This window comes from Branchiostoma belcheri, unplaced genomic scaffold (genome assembly GCF_001625305.1).
Source record: "Branchiostoma belcheri isolate BF01 breed outbred unplaced genomic scaffold, Haploidv18h27 scaffold38, whole genome shotgun sequence".
In the NCBI taxonomy this organism is placed as follows: Eukaryota; Metazoa; Chordata; class Leptocardii; order Amphioxiformes; family Branchiostomatidae; genus Branchiostoma; species Branchiostoma belcheri.
The window spans coordinates 733,197-743,835 of record NW_017803998.1 but is presented as its reverse complement, the minus strand read 5'-3'; positions in this window follow the sequence as shown (position 1 = coordinate 743,835).

The following is a 10,639-nucleotide window of genomic DNA, read 5'->3' as shown; positions in this document are numbered from 1 at the left end:
CTTTGAAAATGATCACAGAAAACTTCCATTTAATTTAACATTTGCTAATCCATAATATACATAATGCGGATTTTAAAAATTGCCCGTTGCAAATGCTTCAATGCAAATTCTGAGTACTTCTAATAAAAACGAAGATATTAAAACGAAAAGGTCAAATTCCTAGCAGTTTCGTAGAAGAATGTAAAATGTGATTGTGAGAATTTTAGTGCCATATAGAGGGTTTCAAAAGTAAGGACAAAATTTTGCCATGCCCAAATGTTTTTCATTTCTTAAAAGAAAAACAGCTTTTACAGTTAGTAAACTTTGCCAACGTTATTAAACAGATATTCACCATTATACCAGATTCCATATGAGAAAACTTTATGCATTATTCCATGCACTTTAATAGGAAAAATGTTCCATTTGTATTGTCAGTGGTAACATATCAAATAGCGAGTAGTATGCTCACTATGATGATTCTATTTTTAGCAGAGAAAGTGCTTCAAGATACTGTATATAGACATTACAGAACATCATGTATGTTTAGAATTTCGATAAGTACATTGTATAAACAATGGAAACATTTTGTTATTGCCGACAGTTAGAGGGTTACCTTGTATGCAAAATATGTTAGGCATACATTCCATGTGTCAGCCAATCAGGATAGCAGCAAAATTTCAACCAATCAGAGCATGAACAAATGATCAGATGATTGTGAGCAGCCAATCAGGTCGCCATCATTGAGAATTCTTGTCCCTGATTGGCTGATGAAGTTTATGTAGGTATTTCAAATACTAGTACACTACACCACAAAAGTGTATTGATAAAAGATTAGTGTTACAGTAATTCCTGCTAATTTTGAATTTTTCTCTGAAGAACCTTTTCTTTGAAAGGGAAAATTTGAATTGCTATCTTCAGTGCCAACATGAAGTTCAGTGTTAAATACAGATACATTCCATTTATAGAACAAAAAGATTAGGTAACAGACTTTAACACTTACTAGCCCAAGTGCAAATCAAACACTTGTTGTTCCCTGCATTTAACCAGTACTCGGAAAGAAAAGGGTTAATATCATTATGTATAGGAAATTATCAGAAAGTTGGATTTCTGACAACTCAAATCCAGTTTGGAGAATCCAAATTTGTCAAAACTGGTAATATTCATGACTTTGATGACATCACAGAATCTTGTGCACACATATAAGCCAAGGGGCACATATTTTAGTGATGTCATTGATGAATTTTGTGTTCCACTATATTTAAGGTATGTGCTATCCTTCAAACTTTGTGAATTATTGTGAAAAAGTTCCATTTTTGTGACTTCAAACAATAAAATTGTAAACGTACATGTATGTAGTATAATTATAGCAATGCTAGAATATGTGGCTTTTAAGTTGTTGTTTTTTTCTTCGTATCTGCATGTGTACACTGTTGTACTTTTTGTTTGTTTTTCTTCCTAATTTAACACATAACTTAACAACAAACACATAGCTTAACAATAAACAACATAGACTTAACTACAATGTCACAGGGTATATCCATAGCCATACTTATTCTTTAACAGTGAACACATCTGACTTTGTGTAACTGAACACCATGTGCAGTTTTTCTACTACATACTCTAACATATTGAGTAGGTAGGAACAAGAAAAAAACATTTAGTTTTCAAAATCTTCTGACAGGAATTAACATTTCAAACTTTTACTGAATCAGATACAAATGCATACATACACTCATATTGTATTCAACTATTTATACAGCTCGTATATCTGTAATTTATTCAGATATGTCTTGTGCTATTTCATGACTTGTATTAATATGTGCCAAGTATGTATGGTCGAAAGTAAATTCTGCATACTCATATATTTGTTCATTGTAACTATAACCTTACCCTTTGCTACCTTACACTGTCAATTGTACATAGGCACTGTCTTTGTGTAAATAAATGTTACGTTGTTTAGGATTTGTTTTAAAAGTTTTGCAGAAAAAAAAGAAATAGTTGTCTTACAAAATGTGATATGCAATTCTGGATCACTGAACATTGTGTGGTAAGGTTGTTATGTTAAATATCACATAAAATTGTGTGATTTCTATGAAGAAGCACCCTTGAGTATATACATGTATGTACGTGTGTGTGGTGTTTTTGTTGTATATGACGGATGTCTTTCTTGTGTACTGTTATTAAAGGCACTTAACTTGCCTCCTGTTATGTACATGTATGTATGTGTACAGTAAAGAAATAGAGAATTAAAGATTTAGAACAGAAAGAAATGAAACTGTTGTTGTTTTCTTATACTCTACTACATGTACTATATAAATATATACTCTGACAAGAAACGATCTTACTAAATGAGCAAACACTCCAGTATTATAAATAACTATGAAACTAAAAAGTTTTGTTTTCTCAGGTCTGTATAACTTGTCGCAATGTAAAAGATAAATGGGTTAAACAATTATCATTTATTGGAAAGGTGTCTTTTCCTCCAAAATTTAACGTTGTAAACTTTTCTCAGTGATGTATAACAAACAGTTGTGGCGAGCTAACTTTGTATGCTCCACCTCTACGGAGGATGAATGATGATGATGATGATGAAAGTTGAATGATGGGGAGACAAAAATGGAGAATTTCGAATTCGTAAGATTAAAAGCCATAATTAATACTCTCCAAGCAGAGGTTTGGGGTTACTTTTAGCGTGTTTTTAGGCTTTTTTAATCGGGGTTTCTCGTTTGCACTGATTTTTTTGGGTTTGGTGAAAAAAAATTAAGTGCAAATTAAAGAGAAATCCCCATAAAAAAGCCTAAAAACACGATAAAAATAACCCCAAACCTCTGCTTGGAGAGTAATGATTAAAATTATCGTACTTTTCAGACCTGCATGTATGATGATTGCCTATTGGCCTGTCGGTAATCTTATGTTAACTTGATTATCGAATTCAAATTTTGCTCGTGATGAGCAGGTGGCACCTGCAGCTGTGCGTGAAACACGCCGTTCATTTCCAACATGGCGAGCGTGCATGGAAGCCACGGAAGAACGAGCGGGTAAAATTTCCGCCCAGGAAGACACGCCACGTCCACTTTGGGTGGTAAGTTGTACTTTACATTGTCTTAGATACTCTCTGAACTATTCTAGATAAATCTCAGTGAAGGAAAATGAAGCAAAAGCACAGAATTTCGGCGAGTGTGCATGGAAGCCACGGGAAGAACGAGCGGGTAAAATTCCGCCCAGGAAGACCCGTCACGTCCACTTTGGGTGGTAAGTTGTACTTCACAGTATCTTAGATACTCTCTGGACTAATGTACATCACGTCAAATCTCATGGAAGGAAAATGAAGCAAAAAGACAGAATTTCGGAGATAAGTTGCGGCAACTGTTGCCCACGAGTTAACGCTGCACTAAGTTAAGACTGGGGGCGTTGTTGTGTGGTCTGAAATGATACTTAGCTTCGAACACATGTCAATGAACACAATTCAGTGTGGATTAAGTCAATGATTCTGACACAGGAATACATTTTGAAATTCGCGCAGGTTTTACGAAAAACTACTAATAACTGGATAAAACGTCTGGTTTATACGGACATTGAACATACCGAACTCTTCTTTCGTTTAATTTCCGTTAACGTTATAGAAAGTTTGACAACTTCTTTGATATCAATCGGTATGTGTGTATCCCTGTATTTCTAAGCGCGAATAACACACACACAGAAAAGCGCGGTAAACTACACGCTAATTTGAAGGTGCACTTTGTAAATGATCCGCTGCGAGGCGCTTTTTGAATGTGCATCCTTGTGACCCCTGACCTGAACAGCTTTGACGTGAGTTTGTTGTTGATCTCTGTGTTTTGATCAGATTCTATGAGTTTGATGTAAACAAACGTGTTCCGTGCCCAAGTGTAGACAGAAACGGCGCAATTTTGAAGAGGGTGACCTGGTCAAGGTGATAGATTTGGAAGGAAGAGAGTCAGACGGTGGTAAGTTCGATTGGGGAGGGGGGCGGTAACAGAGTTGTTTAATTTTTCATCAAAAGGCCGTAGCCAGGGTAATAATCAACGTCGCATAGTGCTCAGGAAGGTTAACTTGTCAGTAGAGAGAGACCAAGAATCTGTCATGGGTTTTAAAGAATTGTTAATTCTGTCTAAAAAAGGCTGGAGCAAGAGGACTTTTCCATAAAAATTCCTTACTGCATGTTTAAACCAGTTGTTGAACCGCGAAAAGAGCTCTCGAAGTTGACTTTGGTAACATCTGAGATTGGAATTTTGATATCTGTAAAACATATACACGTTGATGACAGAGCCAGAAATCATACCTGTAGATTGTGAGACCACTGAAGTTGTCATTTTGTTCCAGGTTATGAACTGTAATATACACCATTCAAGGAACTTCAAACCAGAGGCATTACTTTAAATGTTTTTAAATTCAAGTTCACAATTAATCTACCATTCCAACTAAGTATTCTAAACACTACAGTAGCATGATTGTACCAGTTGAAATCTGTTGTTCATGTTGGTGGACTATTATGTCCTTGCTCCAGACTAAGTTTTCTTTTTATATAGTTAGGTGTATCCAGAAGAGTAGCAGTGCAGTTGTACCTGTCTCCAACAGATAAGACAAGATACCACAAGTGACAAGATAAAGGACTATCAGGTGAGAGAAATCTGCACTCTTCACTTTTCTACCACTAATTCAGTGTTACATCTTTGCCCCAGACTAACATAACTTTCTACATAGTTAGGTGCATCCTGAAGAGCAGCAGTGTAGTTGTTCCTGTCTCCAACTGATGAAACCTGACAAGATACCACAGGATACAGGAGTATCAGGTGAAAAAAAAAATCTGCATTCTTCACTTTTCTTTGACCCAGACTAACATTTCTTTCTACATTAGGTGTATCCTGAAGAGTAGCAGTGCAGTTGTACCTGTCTCCACCAGATGATATCACAATTAGCGACAGGATACAGGAGTATCAGGTGAGAGAAATCTACATTCTTTGCTTTTCTACCAGTTATTCAGTATTGTGTCCTTGCTCCAGACTAACTTTTCTTTCTACATAGTTAGGTGTATCCTGAAGAGTAGCAGTGCAGAGTAGCAGTGCAGTTGTACCTGTCTCCACCAGATGAGACCTTACAAAGCAACACGAGTGACAGGATAAAGGAGTTTCAGGTGAGAAAAACCTGCATTCTTAAGTTTTTCTACCAGTTATTTAGTGTTACATCTTTGCCCCAGACTAACATATTTTTTCTACATAGTTAGGTGCATCCTGAAGAGCAGCAGTGTAGTTGTACCTGTCTCCAACTGATGAGACCTGACAAGACAACACAAGTGACAAAAGTATCAGGTGAGAGAAATCTGCATTCTTCACTTTTCTGCTGGTTATTCATCAGTGTTACTGTGTGTAACATCTTTGACCCAGACTGACTTTTCTTTCTACAATAGGTGTATCCTCTCTCTGTTGGCAAAGCAGATAGCCAACCTTGCTACTACTACGCGACAAGGGGAAGTGGAGGGGTCTTGCCGTCACCTGCGTTGCAGCCAACCGATGATGTGACTCACTACCCTGAAGAGCTGCAGTGCAGTTGTACCTGTCCTCATCAGATGAGGCCTGGCAAGACACCACAGGATACAGGAGTATCAGGTGAGAGAAATCTGCATTTTTCACTTTTTCTATCACTTAGGCCATGTTGATTTCATTATATGGATGACATCCACGCGCCCATGAATTTTTGGCTGTTTCCCCCCAAAAAAAGAAGTTTTCAACCATACTGTAAATCGTACAAAACAGTTGCAAAATGATCAAATATGTACCGTAAGTTGAAAAGAAAAGATTGGAAAATGATACCAATGTTGTAGAATGCTAAAATCAAACAAAAAAAGAGGAAAATGTAAAGAAATGGATTTTGAAGAGTAGATTATTCGACATACCATACCCTGTGACATTTGTTCAACCTTCATGACCACGTAGATTTCATAATGCAAACACCTTTTTTTCGCCAAACTTTTTTTTTACTCGCACGCTCGCATCAGTTTTGGGGTTCCCAGAGGTTCATCCATATAATCAAATCAACATGGCCTTACTTAGTGTTAATAGTGACGTCCTTCTCTGGGCACCTATGGACATGCTAGTGTAGGCAGAGCTAAGACCAGAATCAAAATTATTTCATATGTATGTCAACATAATTTATGAAAACAGAGGGCTTTCCACAAAGATTTTATTGGATGACATTGTGAGTGATGCACACACAATACGTAGCATCATTCAGTACAATTTTGCCTGTGGTGGAGTGGATTTCAGGGAAAATGCTAGGTTTACATAATGATTATTAGAAATATGGTCTATTTCTGTACAGAAAATGGAAAAGGCAATGTTGTGCTTTCTTTCTGTAGAGTGAAATGTACTACAGGTTAGGCCAAGGAAAAAAAATGTTGTGTTTCCTGTTTCAGTCCAGAAAAAATTAGGGTCGGTAGGTAGGGATTATCTTATTTTATTTTTATTTTTTTTTTAGACTTTGCTGATTGCTGTGTTTATATAAGCAGATAATGATGAAAAATCGATTGTGCAATATTATATTTCATCACTCAGGTACTCAGGTGTCAGATCATGGAGCTTTAAACGGTCGATCAGCTCGAAGAACTTAACAGATGTCCCTAGCCCTTGCAGGGCTAAATTCAGATTCAGGTCCTGATTCAAGTCTACAGGTTTTCAGGGTTCTCCCAGGGATTTGGGAGAAAAAAAAGAAACAAAAAAGAATTCTAAAGAAAAAAAAAATTAATCTGCACAAAATTTTAATTGGTTTCTATCCCTTTGTTTGCCTAGAAATCGATAGTGTGATTGTATCAATTTGAAACCCCAAAAAATTAGCTAAATCGGCAATTTAAGGTTATTGCGCAATGGACGTGCCCTATGACCTTCAACCTTTGGGGGTCATGCAGGCGTCAACAGCGCCCTCCCCCATGCCTTGCCAGTCCGTTTTCGTGGGCAAATTTCTGCTTTTTTAGAGGTTTTGCGACCTAAAAACTCACATCAGAGGAAAAATACACCACAGACGACATTTTCATGGTAAATATCGATAAATGGACCAGGCATTTTTCTGTCCCGTTGCCGATTTTGCTGATTTTCGCCATGTGCTTATAATTTGTTTACGTCGATAGCTACCTTTCCTCGTCCGGTTTTATGGGCAAGTTTCCGCTTTTTTAGACGTTTTGGGACTAAAAGACCGACAAAGGGGGAAAAATAAATCATATACATTATTTTTATGAGAAATACTGCTATCATGGACCAGATATTTTTCTTCGCGTTGCCGAATTTTTGCGGCCGCCGCATGCTGATGGTGCAGTACGGTAGGGAATTTTCTACGATTAGTTCGTAAATGTATCGGCTTTTAAACTTATTTTCGGAGTCGATGGCTTTGTTTTACAAACAAATCAGACAAATTATGAGCGTTGTTTACACGACTTCAAAACGCTAGCGGGGCGCCCGATGTTCCACCAATGACAGCGATTCTCTCGGTAGCGTCGTGCAAAATGTTTTGGTTCAGCAATATGCAGGGTCCACACAAAAATAAGGCTAGGGTCGGCGGTTTTTTTTAGGGTCTTTCGGGAAACAGGAAACACAACATTTATTTTCCTAGGCCTTAGCTGTGTGTGATGTTTGAAAGGGAGGAATCAGTGAAACAAAAATATGTGTAGTCTTTTTGCAAGGATTATATACTCAGAAGTTGCTTTCTACTTTAGATGTAGTCAAGTCACAGTGAGAGGTCCAGTGACCAGCAGGTATGGCCTTGACAGTGGGTCAGGATCTCTGCAACAGATTGTACATTAATACGAGGATGAACATTAATATGAGGATCATATACTCTCAAGCGACTTTCTAAGTAAAAAGTAGTAATTTAACAGGTAGACAGGCTGTTGTAGGAAGATATTTTTACAACAACAGCAGGAACGCAGTGTAAAGAGAATTCCCGATAGCGTAGTCCCGTTGTCGTCAAATTTTCCAACAAAACTTTGGAGTTAATGGCAGAAAAGTTTCATGACAGGGAGAGTACGCAGTCAAGTTTACACTGTATTGCCGCTGCTGCAAAAATCTGGGTATAAAGTTGGCTGTAATGAAACATTGTTCAAAAGCTTTTTAGTTGAAATGTAGCCCGCATGTAAGTTCCTAAATCATTAGTTTGGTTTAAAAAGTGAACAGTTTTAATTGTGACATAGGACAGTTGTTTATGTGTGATCCACATTCGAAGGTCGACAAAAATTACACAACTAGGGATTTTAGAAACACAAATGAGCTATGATTTGAAGGCCAATAGCTGTTTTCAATACACTGACTTTTGTTTCTCTGTCTTCAAGATGACTTTGTGGATGATCCGGAGACCGGACTGTAGCAGGAAGAAGGACCAGACTTCTGTGAACCTGACAAGAAGAGCTCAACCTGTGTAAAAGAAGATGGGGAGGTGTGAGTATGTTTTCTTTATTAACACGAGACAACACTCCATATGCACACACTTGCACTTACATTTCTCTTTTTGCAGGGACCCATTTAACATCAATTGTAGCCAGCGACTTAAATTCTAAGACAAGCAACACTGAAAAATTCTTCATATTGTATTTGTTAAATGCCAAATTGCCCCACAATTTTCACTTTGGACCGAATTAATCACACCCTCAAAATTGTCGCTTTAGACCTTTCTTTACACTTAAATTCTCCCCCCAAAAAAACTTCGTATCTTAGCCGGCCGCATTAATTCCATGTCATCCTCTTCGTATCGTATGAATGCCAAATCGCCCTCAAAATTGTCGCTTTAGACCTTTCTTTACACTTAAATTCTCCCACCAAAAAACTTTGTATCTTATCCGGCCACATTAATTCTCTTCGTATCGTATGAATGCCAAATTGCCCTCAAAATTGTCGCTTTAGACCTTTCTTTACACTTAAATTCTCCCACCAAAAAACTTTGTATCTTAACCGGCCGCATTAATTCCACATTGTTATGCTCTTATGAATGCCAAATTGCCCCAAAAATTGTCGCTGTAGACCTTTCTTTACACTTCAATTCTGAGCCACCAAAAAACTTTGTATCTTAGCTGGCCGCATTAATTCCGTATCATATGAATGCCAAATTGCCCTCAAAATTGTCACTTTAGACCTTTCTTTACACTTAAATTCTCCTGCCAAAAAATTAACATCTTAGCAGTGGCCCACATCACTTCCACACCATATTCTGTGTTAAGCCCATTTTCCCGCCCAAAAAAAAACTAATTGGAACCCTCACCTGGTTAATTAATTGGATTAAAATTTTCCCGCCAAAAAACTTAGTATATAGAGTACTCTAACCTTGAACTTGTGCCCCCCTCCCCACTCTTCCTGCCCACCTCCCACACTTCTTCCACAACTCAGTATGATAGTTACACTGTTCTCTGTACTTCTTCGAACATGTAGTCACCACACTCTGCTACGCAAACACTTGGTTGATCGAGTGCAGTTTTTCCACCACTTTGACTTTAGAATAATCTCTCGCTCTCCTGGTCAGTCAATGCACTAAGTGTACTCCCCGAGGGATGTCTTTCCGGAGACATTGATGCTTCGACACATCAGTATACCAGTGCAATTGACTGACCAGGAGAGCGAGAGATTATTCTAAAGTCAAAGTGGTGGAAAAACTGCACTCGATCAACCAAGTGTTTGCGTAGCAGAGTGTGGTGACTACATGTTCGAAGAAGTACAGAGAACAGTGTAACTATCATACTGAGTTGTGGAAGAAGTGTGGGAGGTGGGCAGGAAGAGTGGGGAGGGGGGCACAAGTTCAAGGTTAGAGTACTCTATATACTAAGTTTTTTGGCGGGAAAATCTTAATCCAATTAATTAACCAGGTGAGGGTCCCAATTAGTTTTTTGTTGGCGGGAAAATGGGCCTAACACAGAATATGGTGTTGGCCGGCTGCTAAGATGTTAATTTTTTTGGCAGGAGAATTTAAGTGTAAAGAAAGGTCTAAAGTGACAATTTTGAGGGCAATTTGGCATTCATACGATATGAAGAGGATGACATGGAATTAATGCGGCCGGCTAAGGTACAAAGTTTTTTGGTAGAAGAATTTAAGTGTAAAGAAAGGTCTAAAGCGACAATTTTTAGGGCAATTTGGCATTCGTACGATACAAAGAGGATGACATGGAATTAATGCGGCCGGCTATGGTACAAAGTTTTTCGGTGGGAGAATTTTAAGTGTAAAGAAAGGTCTACAACGACAATTTTGAGGGCAATTTAGCATTCGTACGATATGAAGAGGATGACATGGAATTAATGCGGCCGGCTAAGATACAAAGTTTTTTTTTGCGAGAATTTAAGTGTAAAGAAAGGTCTAAAGCGACAATTTTGAGGGTGTAATTACGTGTAAGTAATTCGGTCCTAAGTGAAAATTTGGGGGCAATTTGGCATTCAACTAATAATGCAATATGAAGAATTTTTCAGTTTTGCTTGTCGTGGAATTTGCTGGCTACAATTAAAGTTAAATGGCTCATCACGAAAAGAAGAAAAGAGAGAAATGTGAGTGCACGTGTGTGCATATGGAGTGTTGTCTCGTGTTAATAAAGTAAACATACTCACACCTCCCCAACTTCTTTTACACAGGTTGAGATCTGCTGACAAAAGTCTGGTCCTTCTTCCTGCTACAGTCCGGTCTC